General features: G+C 43.5%; 1 long non-coding RNA gene across 1 annotated transcript in view; it reads left to right on the forward strand.

Moving 5' to 3' along the window:
* The window catches only part of LOC308655926, a 34,987-nt gene extending 16,634 nt beyond the window's left edge, over window positions 1–18,353 (forward strand). The window contains exons 2-3 of the long non-coding RNA XR_014023542.1: window positions 3,697–5,448; window positions 18,232–18,353. This is a non-coding gene — a long non-coding RNA (uncharacterized lncRNA). The remainder of the gene's footprint in view (window positions 1–3,696; window positions 5,449–18,231) is intronic.
* Window positions 18,354–19,775: the final 1,422 nt, after the last annotated feature.

Raw genomic sequence — 19,775 nt, forward strand, 5'->3', positions numbered from 1 at the left:
ATACAGGGGTGTGCTCAAGTCACCCCTGGATGCTACTCACTCGAACTGGTGGTGGCTGGCTGAAACATGCATCTTGTGCTCAGACTCCCCGATCTCTCCAAATGCCCCATATTCTTACTCTCCATTTACTCCTGATGAACTGTGTTCCTCCCCCTAGGTAGGATGTGCTGGAGGGGGGTGAGATGGCCTGCCCTGTAATAGCCACTGCCTCACCCTTTCAGTTCTGGATGCTTCTGCTTCTGGCCCATTCCACTACTCCTGGGCTCTCTGAGGAATAGCAAGGAATCCAGAGGCTGGCACTGAGAGGATGACAGGGAGAGGAACTAGGACAGGTAGGAGGAAGGTAAAGAAGGGCACACCAGAAGGGTGTGCAGGTCGGGTAAAGGCTTGACTGTGTACTCTTCCTGAGATGGAGAGCCCTTGGAGGATGTAAGCTTAGATGTGACCATGACCCAATTTGATTGATATTTGAGTCAGACCATGCCAGCAACAGCATTAAGAAAAAAACCCCCCAAAACACAAACTATAATACCAGTCTTAGTCTGTTTTCTGCTGCTACAACAGAATATCTGATAGTGAGTAATTGGTGACGAACAGAGTTTTGTCCCACAGTACTGGAGTCTGGGAAATCCAGGAGTATGGTGCTGATATCTGGTGAGGGTATGCATGGTATGTCATCCCACTCAAAAGGAAAAATAGGCAAGAAGGGACAAGAGCAAGCAAGCAAGAGAGGTTGAAGCTCAATTTTACAACTCATTGTCGTGGTAACTATGATAACGACATTGATCTATTCCTGAGGGCAGAGCCCTTATGACTGAATCACCTCTTACTCTCAACACTGTTGTGTTGGTGATGAAGTTTCCAACACATGGACTTTGGGGGGCACATTTGAGCCAAGAAAGTGTTAACATGAAAGCAAGAAACTAGTTAGAGGCTGTTGCCTAATCCAGATGGTAGATGCAACAGCTTAGATGGGGGGTGAAAGCAGAGGAGATGGCTGGATTTGGAGTATTATTGAGGAGGTTGGGATAACAGCATTTTCTTTTCTTTTCTTTTCTTTTTTTTTTAAAGAGAGAGTGAGAGAGGGGAGAGAGAGAGAGAGAGAATTTTTAATATTTATTTTTTAGTTCTCGGCGGACACAACATCTTTGTTGGTATGTGGTGCTGAGGATCGAACCCGGGTCGCACGCATGCCAGGCGAGCGCGCTACCGCTTGAGCCACATCCCCAGCCCCATAACAGCATTTTCTGTTGCATTGGACATGGAGTGTGAGAAAAGAGAGGAGGCAAAGGTGACTCTCAGGTTCATGGCCTGTGCAAGTGAAATCATAGGGCTGCCATTATTGCAATGGGCAAAACACCCAAGCTTAAACCTTTTAGGGCCTCTGACAAATTTCATATAGGTGTGGTGTGACTAAGAGCCAGCACCTAAGGGATTGTAGGAAACTCTCAGGGAGCAGTGTCATGACCCGATGGCTTCTACTCAGGGTGGGAAAGTTGAAATTTCAATGTAGGGACTATTCATTTTTGGAAAATATGAGTAACATTATCACTCCAGTCTCTTTTCCATATCTAGGCATTTCCAGACACCTGTGTGCTGCCTCTGCAGTCCCATTATATCTTCCAGGAGGTGCTCTCCTCTTTGCCTATTGCTAAGTGACGGGATTTACTGTGGCCTCTTATGTCAGACCTAAATCAGGCTCTGTGATGCTGACATTTTGCTAAGCAGAAACTCTGGTGCAGGGACTCAGTAATGAATGGGTTTCTCTCCACAAGCCTGGTGCATTTAATAACTGCTAGGTTATCCCCAAGTGATTTCCATGGGAGTGGACCAAAAATCGCCTATCAGTCCAAATGAAGTAAGCCACGATCTCCCTCGCTTTCCAGTTACTTTTTAATTTCCACGCCACCTGCTCCTAGCTCCACCAGGGCAGACTCTGCCAGCGTTATCATTAAGGACTTGGTCTTCCTGCAGTGTGTAACTCATCATGTCAAGGACCTGTCCCTGTTTAGTGCCTAAAAGAAGTGTTTGCCAGTATAGCAGAATCTCTGGCCTGAGAGGCACTCAATGTGCTGTCCCTGTTGTATCCAGATGAGACTTTGGCAAAATGTAGCACACTGTCATTGCCTTGTGTACGTAATGTATCATGCTTGGCATTGGGGTAAATTCTACCCAGGCACAGTACATGGAAGAAATAGAACTGGGCACAAACCCTAGACATATTACTTAAGTTGGTGACTTTAGGTAAGTTGATTAAGTTAATGAAGTGCTCCTGAGTTTCCCCAACAGTAAAACAGCAACAATATCTACCTCCTAGGTTGTCCTCAGGAAGCAGAGGGCATATGAGAAGCACGAAGAATGACTTGCACATGGTGGGCTCATAGGGCACACAAAATGGGGATATGCTAAACCCACTAGGGGTCAAGTCCTCGGATGCTAGGGCACTTAGGTCTACGTCCCTGTTCTGCTTCTTACAAGTGTGATCCTGGGAAATTACTTAATTTCATTTTACTTAGTTCCTCACTTGAAAAACAGATTATAATAACACTGGCCTCTAAAGGTTGCTGCATGGATTAGGTGAGCTCGTTCATTCATGGAAAAGAATTTAGAACAGTGTGGGGCACAGAGTAAGTTTTTTGTACTTGTTAGCCATCATTATTCTCCAAGGGCCATTTTCCATCCCTGAGATGATTAGTTTGCAGTTAGTAAGCTCTTATGTTGACTTTGCAAAGTCATCTCAGATACTTGATTTCATTTGAGTCTCATGATCCTGAAATGTAGGTGAAGAGCTCCCTCTGTCCTTTTTTTAAAAGGGGGGGTACCGGGGATTGAACTCAAGGGCACTCGACCACTGAGCCATATCCCCAGCCCTATTTCATATTTTATTTAGAGACAGGGTCTCACTGAGTTGCTTATCACCTTGCTTTTGCTGAGACTGGCTTTGAACTCAGATCCTCCTGCCTCAGCCTCCCGAGCTGCTGGGATTACAGGCATGTACTACCACGCCCGGCGCTCACCCTTTCTTTTAACTACTGCATTGTATGAGATACTAAGACATAGACTAAGGAGGTAAATTGCTCAAGATCAAAAACTATGTTAGTGGCAAAGGCCAAGTTAGAACCTATCTCCTCAGCCCCTCTCCCCGGTTCTTCCCACTGCATGATACTGACTTCCATCACCAGCTGGTTGCAGGTTATAGGTCAAGTCCTTGCAGCAGGTGGAGCCTAGTGGCCCATGTGACTCTGAAATCTATGACCAATCCTCAATTGGAATAACAGCGTCACTCCACATTTTTTGAACATCCTCCTTGTCTCAGGTGTTTTACATATAGAGTCTGCTTAAGTAACTCCACATCCTTCCAGATAATTAGGCTCTACCACCCTTATCTTAAAGATGAGGAGGCCAAGGTCTAAGGAGATCTAGTAACTCAACCAAGGTCAATTAGTGATCCTGTGATTTTACCCTAGGTCTGTTGGGGTTAGACCCTGGATTCCAAAGTCCACACTCTTTCCAGAGAGCCACACTTTGTTTCTTAGTGCCCTAGCCCAGTGCTTCAGTGGCCACAGGAGCTTCTCTCACCATGTGTTCTTTTTAGGAAGAGCACTAGACTGAGATAGATCTGGTCCCAGCCCTATCTCATGTTAGCTGCACAACTTTGGTCATCTACATCACCACTCTGGGTTTGTTCATTTTTAGGGTGAAGATTACGCATGCCACAGCTGATATGTAAGAATCAACATGCACGACTCTGTGTCCACATCCTCAGGGTCGGCAGGAGAAGACTAAGAATGAAAACTACATACGAAAGACTGGAGACAGGGATGTAATTGACAATACTTAGTTTCTTTCTTTCTTCTTCTTTTTTTTTTAGATATAATTCACATATCACAAAATTTTACCCTTTTAAAAATATTTATTTATTAGTTTTAGATGGACACAATATCTTCACTTTTATTTTTATGTGGTGCTGAGGATCAAACCCAGTGCCTCACTCATGCCAGGCGAGTGCGCTACCACTTGAGCCATATCCTGAGCCCAAAATTTTACCTTTTAAAGTGAATAATTTAGTGGTTTTTAGAATATGCATAAGGGTGTGCCATGATCACTGTTATCTAATTTCTGAACATTTCCATTGTCTCTCAAAGGAATCATTAGTAGTGATTCTCTGGCTTTGATAATCACTATGCTACTTTATATCTTTGTGGATTTGTCTATTTTGGACATTTCACGTAAGTAAAATCATTTGTGACTCGCTTCCTTCATTTGCCGTAATGTTTTTAAGGTTTATCTACATTGTCATATGTATCAGTACTTCATTCTTTTTCATAACTGAATGATATTCCATTGTATAGAGAGACCATATTTTGTTTATCGATTTACCAACTCATGAACATTTGGGCTATTATGAAGAATAATGTAATGAACACTCAAGCATGTGTTTTTAAAATATGATTATGCATTTTAAATTCTTTTGAGTATATACTTAAAAGTGGAATTGTTGGGCAAATGATAATTTTGAGGAACTCACCAGCTATTTACCAAAGTAGCTGAACCACTTTACATTTCCACCAGCAACAAGTGAGGGTTTCAACCTCACATTCCCACCAATACTTGTTACTGTATTCATTTTATAAGGCCCTATCTTTATTTTGACAACTTCCCATCTTGGGTACCATTAAAAATCCCAAGGTCCTCAGTCAAATAGATAAAAAGAATTTTCAAAGCTGTGGATCAAGTGGGAAAACTAAGTTAGCTTCTTTTTTGGATTTCTAAAATAACATTAATGGCTATATTAGTCAGAGTTTTGTTGCTGTGACCAAAATGCCTGACAAGGACAACTCAGAGGAGAAAAAGTTCATTTGACTCACGGTTTCAGGGGTTCAGTCCATGGCTGGTTGAACCAGCTGCCCCGGGCTCAAGGTGAGTCAGAAGGGCATGGCAGAGGAACAATGCTCACTTCATGGTGACCAGGAGGCAGAGGGAGGAAGGGGAAAAGGCCACAGGGAAGATTCACCTTCCAGGGCACGCCCCCAGTGACCCACTCCTTCAGTGACATCCCACCTGCCTACAGTGACCACCAGGGAGTCCATTCAGAGTAGCATGGACTGACAGCTCTCACAGTCCAGTCATTTCACCTCTGAACATACCTGCATTAGCACAGGAGCTGGGGGGACACCGCATATCTAAATCATAACCGTGGGGAGGAATGTATAATTATTGTATTGCATATTCCTATTTACTATTTATTCTTATCATTTCTCCTTTATATCTCCCATGCTAAGAAACCGTTTTCAAGAATGTTCATCTTGGAATGGATTAAACACGGGACGGTAGGTCTGTGAGACCTCTGCCGCAGCAGCAGCAGGAGCCGCGGCAGCGGGGGTGGTCCTGCAGGCAGGCTCTGCAGAATGACCTTTCACCATGGACACTGCGGTCAATGACTGCCACGTAAGTGACGGTCATCCCATAAGATTCTAATGGAGCTGAAAATTCCCATTGCCTGGTGACGTCATGGCAGTGCTCACATCCTACTGCAATGCGTTCCTCCCGTGTCTGCGGTGACATGACCTAGAGCGACATGCAGGGCATAATTCTTGACTATGATAACACCCAGCTGATTCACTGCTTTAGGCATTTACTGTACTAGACTTTTCATTGTGATGTTAGAGTGCATCCCTTCTATTTACGAAAAGGCTTCCTGCAGAGCAGCATGCTGTGCTGTGCAGGAAGCAGTTCCCACATCTCATTTGTACCACGTTGCATCGTTGCATCGTTGCATCGAGAGCCCAGGTCGGTCCAGAGGTTGACCTGCGCCATCTAGTTTGTGTACATACACACCATGGTGTTCACCCAGGGATGAAATTGCCTAATGACAAGTTCTCAGAACATGTCCCTGTCGTTAGGCAATGCCTGGCTGTTTCTCTCTACTGTGTGCTCTGCATGGTTCTGAGTGCTTTATCAAGGTTAACACACTTGGCAGCAACCTATGGGCTAGTTCCTATTAAGATCTCCATTATGCAGATGAGGAAACTGAAACACAGAGAGGTAAATAAGTTGTCTAAGGTCACAAAGCACAGATGTGCTGGAGGAGAGATCCAAACCTGCAGTTCATGTACTATAATCACTTTTTTTTTTATTGTGGAGCAAATTTAAAAAATTGTTTTCTGTGGTCAATTTATCCTGGGTTGATAAACTAACTATAAGGTGTTTCATAGTCCCAGGGACATGATATCACTATATGTTTGAAAAACACTATGAATGAAACAAAGAGAAAATTCCCATTTAAGATTCTAAATTCTCTTTTCTCTAAGACTTTCTTGATCCCAACATTCTCTTATTGCTCATTTATACTGAGTATATTCAACCCAACAAGACTTTCTGTGCCAGACATAGTAACAGGCTCTGGGGTGCAGAGATAATTAAGCTAAAGTTCCTTCTCCCACTTTCAGTGGTTTGGATTGGTGCTTCTGTTTCTTCCCTGACCTTCTCTAACCCCTTTTCTGGGTGAATTAAACTGCAAATAAAATTTAAATTTTATGGTGAGCATTTATAATCTCCTTCTAACTTTTCTATAATGAACTTTCCCCTCATCTCTCTTGGAGGAGGGAGCATGTGCAAGATGGTTTTGTTTCAGTGTCTTGGCATTTGCTGTTGCTTCTGCTGAAATGCTTTCTAATCTCACCCACTCCTCTCAAAATTTGGCATGTGGGCCTCTACAGGAATTCCCCTTCCTGAGTGTGGTCTTCCCTGACCCCATCTGATAGTCAAACTTTCTCCTACTCCTTTCCCTGCCACACTGTATCTCCTTATCTTATTTAGTTTATATTTGTAGCAGATGTCACTTACATACTACTTGTTTAATGATCTATGCCTGTCTCCTGCATAGAATATCAGCTCCATGAGTCTTATTTATAGCTCTAGTGCCTAGAACAACTTGGTACATAGTAGATGTTCAATAAAATTCCTTTGAATGGAAGGCAAAAATTGAACAACTGAGCATGTGTGGCTCCATTCTTATCCTCTGGCACACTTTTCTTTTCTAGAACCTCCTGTTCTCAGGACACATACTCTTGCTTCTACACATACAGGTAGCTATTATTTATCTCCATCTTGCCAAGATCACTCACCAGGGAGCAAATAGTCATCTACTGGGTCTCAGATTAAATGTGAACTCCTTAAAGGTGCTTTCCCTGGCTACATTATCCATTGTAGCTCACCTTTACCAAAGCCATTCTCTTTCTCAGCATCCTTTTGGTTTCTTCTTTACTATACTTACTATACTATATTTTACTATATTTATATATTTACTATATTATACTATACTATACTTACTATAGTATATTTCTTCTTTACTATAGTTACTCATTTATTTATTTCTCACTGTATCTGCTGCTAATGTTGCAGAACTATTTTGTGCCAAGATCTGTGCCAGGCCCTTGGAGATACACTGTGGCACTCAAATAGCCTTCACTCTAGTTGGCGGGGCTGAGTAAGCAAGATGGAGGGACATTGTTGCAGCAGAATTCTAAAATGTGGAACATCAAGCAGAGGATATTTGTTGTCATTGTTCATACCAGCTAAGCGAAATTCACTGACATCCAAAAGAAGGTGTAAGCCATGGCTCTGCCAAGGAATCACTATGTTTCCTTGTCTATGGTATAAAGATGACAATAACACCTATCAAATTGGAGTAAGGATGAAATAAAACTATATTTGGAGCATCACTATAAAATGGTATGACTGTGTAAGGTATGTGTTAACTTACAAAGCTTGGTGTTGAAAAAAAAATGTTTATTTCCAACTGAGAATCATTTGATCCACTCCCTTCCTGTTATTGGTGCTGACAGCTAAGTACTCATTTGTAGCAGGTTCTTATAGGTGCAGGCCAGGTTGGTGAAGAGGGCACAGTGGTGCAAACCTTCTTTTCCTTCCCACCAAGAATATATTTTTGTCCTGTAGTTCACTCTGACATCTTGGACAGCTGGCTTAGATGTGTCCCTTGGTAGATCCAGATGTTTCAAACTGGGCAGAGCCAACAGGACAATAAATCCGAGATCAGCTATGGTGCATGCTACCTTGCTGAGCACATGGCTGGGCACACAGGTGACAGAATCAGGCACTTATCTAACCTTGATGCAAGAAGGATAGTTGAGGAGGTTGGGTTGCGTTGTTAGGCAATTCAGTATCTCAACAGTCTCACTACTGAGAGCTCTAGTCAGATAGGAATCAAGTTTTCATTTCAGTTTGATAAATATTGAGTGCTTAGTCTATGCCAGGCCTTCCTCTAGGAGCTAGGATACAATGAAGAAAAGGGACAAAAATTCTTGTCTTTGTGGAGCATATATTCTAGTAGAGGAAGACAGGCAATAAATTTAACCAGTGAGGTAGGTAAATAGAGCAGTCAGAGAAAGTGAGGTCAGAGCAGAGTGGAAGGAGAGAGACATACCAACCCTGGGGGTGTCTGCGTGATGGGTATCCCAGGCCATGGGAAGGGGAGTGTCTTGCAGCGTGGGGGGCAATGGGGGTGGGCAGGGGGACTGGAGGAGCAATGGGAGGTGAGGACAGGGAGGATTAAAATGGGCACCAAAATTTGCAGCATTTTGTGGGTAATCCTGACCCTGGGACCTTTGCTTATGTATAAAATGGGGAACCACTGGAGGGTTTTTTTTTTTTGGTTGTAGATGGACACAATTTCTTTATTTTATTTACTTATTTATATGTGGTGCTGAGGTTCAAACCCAGTGCCTCGCACATGCTAGGCAAGTGCTCTGCCACTGAGCCACAACCCCAGCCCCACTGGAGGGTTTTGATCAGAAGAATCACATGACAGGTTTAAAAGGACCATGACTAGATGCTAGAATGAGGCTGGATTGTTGGGGAGGGGCACTCATAGAAAGAAAGACCCATTGATTCTGATGCGCTGGGCTGAACCTGGATGGGAATGGTGGCTGGTGAGAAGGGCTGAGTTCTAGACATGTTTGGAATGGCCACAGGATACTTTCATCAGAGTTATTATTGCTTAATTAAAACACAGTAACCTACTTCAGAATATTGTCTCTTTTTATGACTTTTTAAATGTCTCGGTAGACTACCTCATCTGACCCTTAAGGACAATCTTGCCACATGGGAAACAGCAGCCCCTTCTCAGCCTTGAGAAGTTCAGTGGGTCTCCCAGGGACTCACGGTGTGGTAACTGGCTGAGCTGGGACAAGTTGGCACCTAACCCCCAAATCCCCCTTTTTTAGTCTTTTGCTCTTTCCTACTAGTTGCCTTTGGATCTGAGCGCTTATTTAGCTCCTACCCTCTGTTTTCTAAGCTCTGCTGGACCATCACCAACTTTAATGGCTTCACTCAAAAATGCCAAACCTCAAAATGCCACCGTTCAACAAAGACAATCGGTGACTGGACAGGAGACTTTCTGGCCCCAGCCCTGGAGCCCCCTCCTCAGCCTCCCCTCCCCCTCCTCGGCCTCCCCTCCCTCTCCCCCCACCCCCCAGCTCACCCCTCCCTCTGACACGGGGAGTCTGGACTGAATTCAATTATTCCTCGCACTCTCATTACCATCTGACCAAGATTTATGAGTTGATAATTGTCTGAAAGTAAGACCACAAAGTATCATTTGTGTTGGGGGCTGACCTTCCCCGTGACCTTTAGGATTAAAGGCAAAATGAAAAGTGTGATTTCTGCAGAGCCAAACAGTAACGTGATCCATCGGGGCTAATAATCCAAAGCCTCAGATTTCCCTGGTCGAGGACATATTAAAGCTGGGCACAAAGGGGGACAACTAATCCTACAGGTTCATTTCACAAATTAATTTTTTTTTAAAGCGTCACCACCTCCCTCTCTGGCCTTTGGGTGCATTCTGAGTGACGTTTTCCAAACAGGATGATGACAACAGCTCACACCTCTGGGGCCTTTATTGGATTATTTTTACAGGCCATTTAAAAACACTTTTTTTTTTTTTTGAAAGTCCTAATTGAAAACAGACCTGGCCCCTCTTGTGGGTTAGCGGCCAGGGCATCACTGGGGGTGGGAAATGAATTCATGGGAACTTTCCCGGGTCAGCCGTGGTACTGGCTCACTCACTGCCCTGAAGCACCGTGTACCCAGTAATGGCTCTTCCTCACGTGAACCAGCTACCCAGAGACAAAACTGCCAGGAAAACGCTACCTGGGACTCAACAGCAAGCTTCCAGCCAGCTTGGAACATTGGTGAGGCATTTGTGGATCCCTGTGGGTTAGGAGGGCACTTCCTCAGGGAAGAGGGGCAGTGAATCATAACATGAGAAGGGCTAGCAAACAAGAAACAACGTACAGCCTTCTCTCAGCTCAGGCAGCCTTGGTGTCCAGTTCAGCACCTGGTTATTGAATCAGGCACTGTACTAGGCCCTCTGCAAAAAAAAAAAAAAAAAAAAAAAAAAAAAAGGTGTGAGAACTTCCAGTAGCTCACAGACTAGGATATCCCCTCACAGACACACAAAGACTCAGGGTAGGTTGGGCTGTAGTGGGTGAGCCTGAGTCTGAGGGGGAGCCCGTTTTCTATCCCTGGCCTTGAAGCAAGGAGAATCAAGCGATTGTGTTTGGAGGCCAGAGATTCAGGAAGCAAGGATGGTTGTTAGTACCAAGTCCAAGGTGTAGCACATAAGAAAGGGGGAATAAAAAAAATGGAGCTCCCTAGTGTCAAGGACTACATTTGTATTTTCCACCAATGTATTCTTAGTGTATCTAATTAACCAAAAGTTTAGATCAACCACGACTTCACTATCCTCTCCTCCCGGCCCAGGGAATGCCTACTGATATCTTTGAATGTAGAGATTATTTTGTACCAACTATTTGAACTTTATCTGGAAAACCTGGATCTATTCCACCTGGAAGCGTCTCTTCATGTATTGTTTGCCTTCTTTCTGCAATTTTAAACCAGCCCAACGCATGCGGGCACCTGTATTATCTAGCAGATCCAGCTGTGAGTTCCTCTGAAGCCAGGGGGCCTGTTGCAGCTGTAACCTGAAGCTGTCAGTAGTGAGGTAAAGCATGTGCCGTCATTTGGGTCTTATATGTTGCCTAGTGATCCCTGTGAAAGTTTTGGTCCCCAGTGTGGCACTATTGGGAGGTGGTGGAATCTTCAAGAGAAGGCCCCTTGAAGAGCGTGGTGGGATCCTGGGCCTGTGCTCTCTCTTTTTGCTTCCTAGCTATGAGTTTTGTTCTGCTGTCTGCTCCCACCACACTGTACTACCTTGCCATAGGCCCAAAGCTATGAGGCCAACCAATCATGGACTGAAAACTCCAAAACTATGAGCTAAAATAAACCTTTTCTATTATAAGTTGATTATATCAGGTATTTTGTTACAGTGATAGAAAAGTAGCTAACACAGCATGCAAAACCATAGGTGGTCTAGATTAAATGCTCAATAAACCTGGGCAGTTTTCATAATTATTCACTAATCAATACATGTGAGCAGTGCAGCTCTCACAGATGTATGCAGCACAATCCAAATCTAAAACCCTCCTTACTTTCCTGACCTACACTCACTTTGACCAAGACCTTGACCAAGCTCAATTCTGCTCTGCATTATCTTTGTGGGGTCTACCTCTGCCTCTTGGTCTAGTGTTAGTTTATCTCTTATGTGCCTGGCTTTTAGCTCCCTGTAAATATTGGTTTGGCTGGCTCTGCTAACTCTTAGCACTCCAGATGGCTTCAAGTAAGCTCTCAGCTCACATCGGGCCTCTCCAATCCCTGAAGTCCCCACTCCAATGCTGATGCACTGGTCATCCCCCTGTCCAAGGGGGACCCACCTCACGGTGCTCTGGAGTGACTTGCAACTGCCACGAGAGTCTACTGTTAAAAGTTGCAGGAAATTTGTGAGCTGGTCTTTAAAAATGAATTGCATCAATTTGCAATGAAACAAAATGTATTTAAAACAAATTTAATAAAGTTCAAAACTCATTGCTTCCAAGTTATTTTGTGATATTTAATCATGATCTCTACTCTTGAAGGTGTCACCTCTACTGTAACTATGGTTAGAAGTACGATACAATGGTGAGCTAAGGGGAAGCACTTTCTAACTCTTTTCTGTGACATCAATTTGGCAGCTTGAGATTGTCCAAGCAGAGAACATTTACATTACAGAACTTGGTAAGAGCAACAAATTTGGGCACCCTGTCCCCTAGAGAGTTGGTTGCTAAACACTGACCAGCACACCACCAGGGTCAGCTCTCCTCCCAGTGTGGCATACTGAGGCTGCTCAGATTTCTGTCACCCACACATTTTTTTCAGTGAAGTGAGTTCCCCAGGACACTTGGTGATTTGTCCTCTACAGCAACACATCATGCTAAGCAATCAGTAATAACTGTTTTTATTTTTATTTTTTCAAAATGGAGTAGATGTGAGCGCATGCTCCTGGTGCATGTGGCAGTGCTGTAGATAGAAAGAAAGCTCACATTTTGAAGTGGTAGGAGGGAGAAGGTGAGTGGTAAGGGAGTGGCTGTGTAACATATCTGTTTCTTTCCTTCTTCTTCTTGTTTTGGTTCTGCGGATTGAACCCAGGGGGGCTTTACTACTGAGCCACATCACCAACACCTTTTATTTTATTTTTAAATTTTGAGACAGTGTCTTGCCAAGTTGCTTAGTTCCTTGCTAAATTGCTGAGGCTGGTCTTGAACGTGTGATCCTCTTGCCTCAGCCTCCAGAGTTGCTGGGATTACAGGTGGGTGCCATAATGCCCAGTTTAAACATTTCTTAAAGGATTCTAAACAGGTCTCTAAGAGTGACTTGGTGATCAGATTGTCGATACGAATATTGGTATTCAAGTCTTTTCCCTCCCCTGCACTGGATTGTCTAAATGGTGAATATCAACTCTGTGTAACTGGGAATTGTTGGGGAGCCTAAGAAATAATAAATAGCCCTGGGCCTTGTACATTCATAAATTTCATATAATGATAACTAGTTAACACTTTCCAAAGGGTCGGAGGAAACAGCCAGTATGACCCCTCACATTTAAAACTCAGCTTTACACATTTTATAATTAAACTGCCTTCCAAGTGACTTATAACATGGGAATTTTCTTTTTTCCTAATAGATTGCCTTGGCACCTTTTAGGACTTGGCTGTTAACCTGGGTGCCTGCCTTTTGGGAATAATCTTGAGTTCTAGAGAAGAAAAAGTCATTGCTGTGCTTTATGCAAAAGCACAATTTAAAACAAGAGACCAGAGCTGCCTCCCTCCCCAGTGGCTGAGTCAAATTGCTAGGTACATCTCTGTCAGGAATGTCACAGGCTAAGGTTCTTGATTCTGTGCAATCATAAAACCACCAGAAACAAAGTTAGCTTCCTTTGGAAAGTTGCTTTCTAACATGGAGTTTGGGACAACTGGGACTCATAGGGCCATCGATCTGAATTTATTTTAAAAATAGCCTCAAGCAGGCTGGTGGCTTTATTTCTAAAACAATCATTTAAGTCGTGTCGCTACAGATTGTGGACACATGTCCTGTGTCTGTACATTTCCATACAAAGTCAGAACCAGGCACTAAAATACTTTAATGAACATTAAGGCATATTTATTGTTCTTTTGCTCAAAATAATACTAATGCTGGCAAACATTTCTTAAGAGAATGGCTATAAGCCAGGCATACTCTAAGAAATTTATAGGTATGATATATTTTAGTCCTTTATAAGCTGGGTGTTATTGTTATGAATCTAGTTTTTGCCAGGGAGGAAATTTGAGTCTTAGAGAGGGTAAGTAACTTGCTCAAGTCATACAGCTACTAAGGTAGCCAAAGCATACTTTGAATACAGAGTAGGGCAGGGTAGGCTGGGGGACCAGTGAATCTGGAAGGGCAAACAGAAGATATTTAGCACAGGGTTTTGGTGGGACAGCACTGTTTCTGGAAATGTTTGTTTTGGTTCTATGCATATACATGGAGGAGTTCTGGGTTTCCATGTCAAATATTTCTCTCTTTTTTTTTTTTGGTGATAGGAATAGAACCCAGGGGTGCTTTACCATGGAGCTACAGCCCTATCCTATTTTGAAATTTTTATTTTGAGACAGAGTCTTGCTAATTTGTCCAGGCTGGCCTTGAACTTGTGATCCTCCTGCCCTAGCCTCTCAAGCTGCTGGAATTACAGGTGTGCACCACTGTGCCTGAATGTAAAATGTATTTCCTGATGTGTGCAGCAGGAGAAAATATTTTGAAGAATGTTTTAAAGCCAACAGGGCCTCATAGAGGTTGGGGTGAGGGGGGGTTAAATAAGGAAGTGACCAGGTGACTAGATCAAACCTGCTGCTTAGGGTGATCACCTTGCTGCTTTGAGTAAATGGGTGAAGAGGGTGATGGGGTGCCAGGCAGGTTTGTGAGGAGTGGCTGCAATTGTCTGAGTGGTGACTGATTCCCTCCTCCTCCTGGAAAGATTGTCCATGGTGCATTTTTAGAATATGATCTATTTTGTTCCACTGAGAGGCAGGGGGGATAGCGTGCATGAACATAAATTCTGGACAGGTGTCCTGAGCAAGGGCTCTAACCTCTGTCGGCCTCACGTTCCTCATCTGTTGTCTGGGACCCTAATACCTGCCGGTGGGTTTGCTATGAGGATTAACTGAATCTGAACACATCAACCCCTATGCCAGGGCTGTGTACGTGTTGCCTATAATTTTGACATTGACAGGAATATGGCCATGTTACAATTACGGATTCATCTGTTCATTGACAATTCAAAAGCTGTTTACTGAATGCCCATGATGTGCCTGGAACTTTGCCAGTCTTGGAGATACGGCCCATAGGGGAGACAAAGTGTGATAATAAAATAAAATAATAAAAACCAGAGGACCACCACTATATATGTAGGATGATACCTCACCTGACAGTTTGCTCCATGAGGACAGGGATTTGTTTTTGATTGCTCTTTTTGTTCACTGCGGTATTTTTAGCAATTAGAATAGTGCCTAGCACATAATGCATATTTATTGTTAGAGAAATACTGGCCACTATTTCTAAACAGATGTATATGCAACAAATCACCTAATTTTACAACTACCGTATGAAGTATAGATGGTATACCTATATTAGAAATGATATAGGTGAGCCCTAAAGTGACTCACGAGTAGAGATGATTGGCAACAACTCAAGCCTGTTCTTCCTGCTCTTACCAACTTTGCTATGTAAAAGAGACAGCATATTAGGATGAGCCCAGGAATGTCTCTTAGGGCATGGCCCTGACACACAGGGAAGGTCATTGCATCCTTGGGGTTTCAGCCACAATGATAAAGGAGGATTTTGACCTGATTTCTATTCTGGGTTGTCTGACTTTTAGACACCCGGCATTGTAGGACCATCTTTTTAAACACATTCTTCCTTTCCAAAGTCCTCCAATCCACCAAATAATTAATTTCGCATTTACCATGTGCCGAGCACTGTGCTAGAAACTTTGGGGAAGATGGAAAAATGACATTTTTTGAGTTTGCACTTTCAAAGTTCATACACTGTATTTTAGGAGAAAGGATCTATACAAAGACAGTGGGGGTGTGAGATGAGCTGAAGGAGGTCTGAAGTGAGAGGCCATTGGCATCTGAGTGGCAGGCAAGGACCAGGCAAAGGCCAGGCTTGGGACTTGGAAATCTCCTAGAGGGCCAGGAGACATAGGAAACCCCTCTGTGCATGACCCAGGGAATGGGCATCCACTTTTCTGGCCACTGGTACCTACTGCTCAAAGACAGCTTTGCCTTCTGGAAAGTTCTTTCTAACCAGCTGACATCTGCCTCTGTTTGGTAGGTCTTGACTAACAGGGAGACTAAGAATTGGAGGAGTGCATAGGAGGCCTCCGGGAGGGGAAACTTGAAGAGGGAGAGAGCATGTGGTACCTGGCAGTGAGCACTTGTTGACTGAGGAGTGGATTTCCCGGATGGTAGTAAATGTGAGCTAATGTCTGCGCTAAGCCATGTGCCTTTGAAGAAAGAACGATTACGGATGTTTTCCCTCCTTATTACACGCACTAATTTCCCCACCAAAATAACAAGGCTGGCATCTGCTGAGAAACTGTATCCTCTGGGCCCATTTTCTGCACATAAGTTCATTTGGAGTTTGCCCTGTGCTGGGGAGTGCTGCCTCTCTTGGACTCCTTATTTTCCTGAACAAAGAGGTGAGCTCTGCCTACCCCTTTGTAAGTCTGGAAGCCCCCTGTGACTCTGGGCCCAGCTCTATACTACATTGTGTGGGGACACACCAGGGGTGTCTTCTTGCCTCGTGAACCCTGGGAAGCCCCAACTGTGCAGACAACGAGCTGCTGAGCGGCTTGTTTTGGTTCTCAAGCTGACCCACCAGTCATCGGGCTCTGTGATTGATGTGGGGCCGGTGCTCTGGGTTATGTGAACTCAGGGTGTTTTCAAGGGAAAAATTTGGTCATGAGGCAGAGGCTCGCCAGGTTTGAGATAAGTGTGAAAAACACATTACAAAAGGAAACAGACCCGAAGTTTCCTGACAAGGGAAACAGTTAACCCTGTGTTTGAGAGTGAGAAGCACATGCAGAAACAGTGTGTCTCTCTGTGTGCACGTGTCCCTGCTGGAGAGGATGGTGGCATGTGTGTGACCGACCGTGAGAGTGTGAGTGTGTGGCGTGGATATGCATGTGCGTTGGGGGGTGGGAGAAAGAGAGAGAGAAAGAGAGAGAGAGAGAGAGAGAGAGAGAGAGAGAGAGAGAGAGAGAGAGAGAAGCATAAATGTGCCTGGGGAAGGCAGGGATATTAATCATGCTAAAAGCAATCTGGCCTCATGGGAATTTATAAGGATCCAACTAAAATCAATGGGAAGTTTTATGAGACAATTTTCTTCTTGCTGGCTCTGGGGATTGTTTGAACTCATTGAGCTGAGGGCGGTGCTGGCTCAGAGATTCTCCAATTCTCACACCTGTGTGTGTGAGACAATGTGCATTTCCCATGTTAGCAACTCAGATCTGACTCATCTCAGAGGGCTGCCATGGAGGGGGCCTTGACCTCTTGGCTGCTTGCTCTTCAGCTTGGAGCTGCAGCTTCCCGCCAGAGGTCAGGGGTCTTGTGAGGAGGAGGAAGGGATAGGAGGGCAGGCGGTCAGTGTGCTTTGTCTATGGCATCCAGATAGATGGGAGAGGCCAGCGAGATGCACAGAGGCCTGCAGGCCTCTAATAGCTTCAGAAATCCCCCCTGAGTTTCAGAATCAAGTCCAGATACCTCCATGTGGCTGGCTTCCATTTGCCTCTCCCATTCCTTCCCCACCCAGGAATTCTTTGCTGCAGTCCAAGCCACGCTACATGCTGCTCCTGAACAGGCTGTACTTTCATGTTTCTGTTTCTGCTGATGTTCCCTCAGCCTGCTGGACTTAATCCTCCCCACTACTCAGCCTGTGACAGGGATTCTAATTCAAACAGTATCAATTATGAAATATTCCAAACTTCCATCCAGAAAAGTACAGAAAACATGGACCAGAAATTCCTATAGCCATCACTTGGCTTTGACAGATATTGGTATTGCTAAGGCCCTTTCCCTCCCCCTCCTCAGAAGTCAGCTCCAGGTGAAGGCAGTATGTAACCATTTATAGTGCACTTTTATTATACTTAAATATATCTACAAATAACACATAACCTCATGTGCTTCTATAGCTTGCATAATGGTATTACTCTGGAGTTATTTGGCAATGCATGGTAAGGAGTGCACCAGTGTTCCCGCTTGTGATTGTCCATGCTAGAGAAAGGTCTCGAAAGTTCAGAGCATGTACAGGGACATGCAGGCTAACAGTGCACAAATGGTAGCAATGCAACGGTTGCTTAGTGGGGAGATAAAAATAAGCATGGTTTAATAAAATGAAATATTGTATAATAGCTAAAATAAATATTGTAGACATAATGTTATATAAAAAGGAAGTAAGCTGCAAAACTTTCTGCTCATTTTTCATGGCCAAGTTAATGTAATCCTTCTCTTTAATGAAGCATTCTGTGAAAAAATCACATCCAAATGAAATTAATTGCTTTTTCTCTCCCAAAGAACTTTATAACTTTATTTGCTTAAGGATTACTTCTTACTCTTCACTCTCCACCACACACAATTATGAGCTTCTTAAATGCAGGAACTGGGTCTTACTCATCTTTGTATCCGAAAGTTGGATTACAGTTGATACTCAGTAAGTGGTTGTGCAAAGACAAAAATACACATGTGTGTGTTTCTAAATATTTCCAAATATGTCATGTTATGAGATGTTTATTCTCTTCATTTCCAGTGAGGAAATGGACTGCAGTGTTTCCTGTCAATGACTTGCCCTCCATCACAGATTGTAGTTGGGGCCAGAATACACGTGTGCTGTCTCTTGGCCACCAGAGGCAGGGGAAGGTGAGAATCCAGGTGACTTGCTTTTGCACCATCTCTCTTGCACTTAACTTTCTTGCACTAGGGGTCAAGAAAGTGAAGTGGGATGATATAAATTTTATGTCACTGACTTGATTTCTTTGAGATAGTAGAAGTCTTTCTGGGAGTCAGGAGAAAAAATAGATGAAGAATCTTAGAGATCAAGTGAGATCACTGAAGTCCAGAAAGGAAGAGTGATTTCATTTTCATCAGCTTAATTGAATAAATATATCTGAATATGTGTTAGGTACCTGTCTACAGCTCAGATTCATCTAAGTAGAGAAAATGGGGAAAACACTAGAAAAGTGTCTAGGAAAGCACTGGAACAGAGGGGGTTTCATTCAGCATCAATTATTTTCCTTCTTTAAGGACAGAGCCAGGACTATAACACAGATCTCCAGATTCAAAGTCCAGTCTCCTTTCAACCCTGTCACAGTCATCCAATGATGAACCAGGAAAATGAATCTATAAGGAGGTTGAGCCTGCAGTACTCTTGCTGGTTAAAAAGAATACCATGGGTTTTCTGATAGCTCTTCTGCTGTGTCACATCAACCCCCCATCTGATTTTATGCCCACATGGCCATTACCATCTATTAGCATACTAATAAATGTTTATGAGATTATGCTATATAAATGATAAACTTTTACATATTATTAATTAACCTCATATATTGAATTGGGAGCTCCTGAACATTTACTGACTTGTAAAACAGAATAGAGGTGCACAGGAAGACTTGTCTGCACAAGTGCTCTTATCTGCTCTTCCTGGGAGAAGGAAGGCATTTTAAATCATTTGTGTGATCCTTACCACAAGCCACAGACAGCATTGTATTTGAAAGTAGAAGACCTGGTCCTGCCTCTTCCCACCTGTGACCTTGATTAAGTTTTTTTACTTCTTAAAAGCCTAGCTCTTTGTTTGCAAAATAGGCATAATGATGGCACATATCTATGGGTTCCTTGGCACATGGCAGGTGCTCAGTGAACATAAACTAAATGAAATTGAACCAATGCAGGCTGATGAGTGGAAATGACAGGGAGCCCATTTGTTAATGATGAAAAGACTGATGGCAGGAGTTTCCAAGAGTGGGTGGCTGATGTTCCACATGGCAAGTAGTGTGCTCTCACTGAAGGTGAGAAGTTAGACAAACAGTTGTTGGTATGCAATGGGAGGGTTTCTTCCATTCCATTACCCAAGGATTCTACGACAAGACAGAACTCAGCAGTGTTAGATTCTAATTCTAAGCCAGTCACTGGCTAGTTTTACAACTTAGTCTTGGTTGACATGTTCAAATATTCTTTCGTCTATAAAATAGCCAAACATCCCCATTATGAATCAGCATCCTTATATCAGAGAAAACATTCAGCATTTGTTTTTTTTGGGATTGGTTAACTTCACTTAGCATTATATTCTCTAACTCC

Source organism: Spermophilus citellus, assembly GCF_964194105.1.
Source record: "Spermophilus citellus genome assembly, chromosome: 9".
NCBI classification, from domain to species: domain Eukaryota; kingdom Metazoa; phylum Chordata; class Mammalia; order Rodentia; family Sciuridae; genus Spermophilus; species Spermophilus citellus.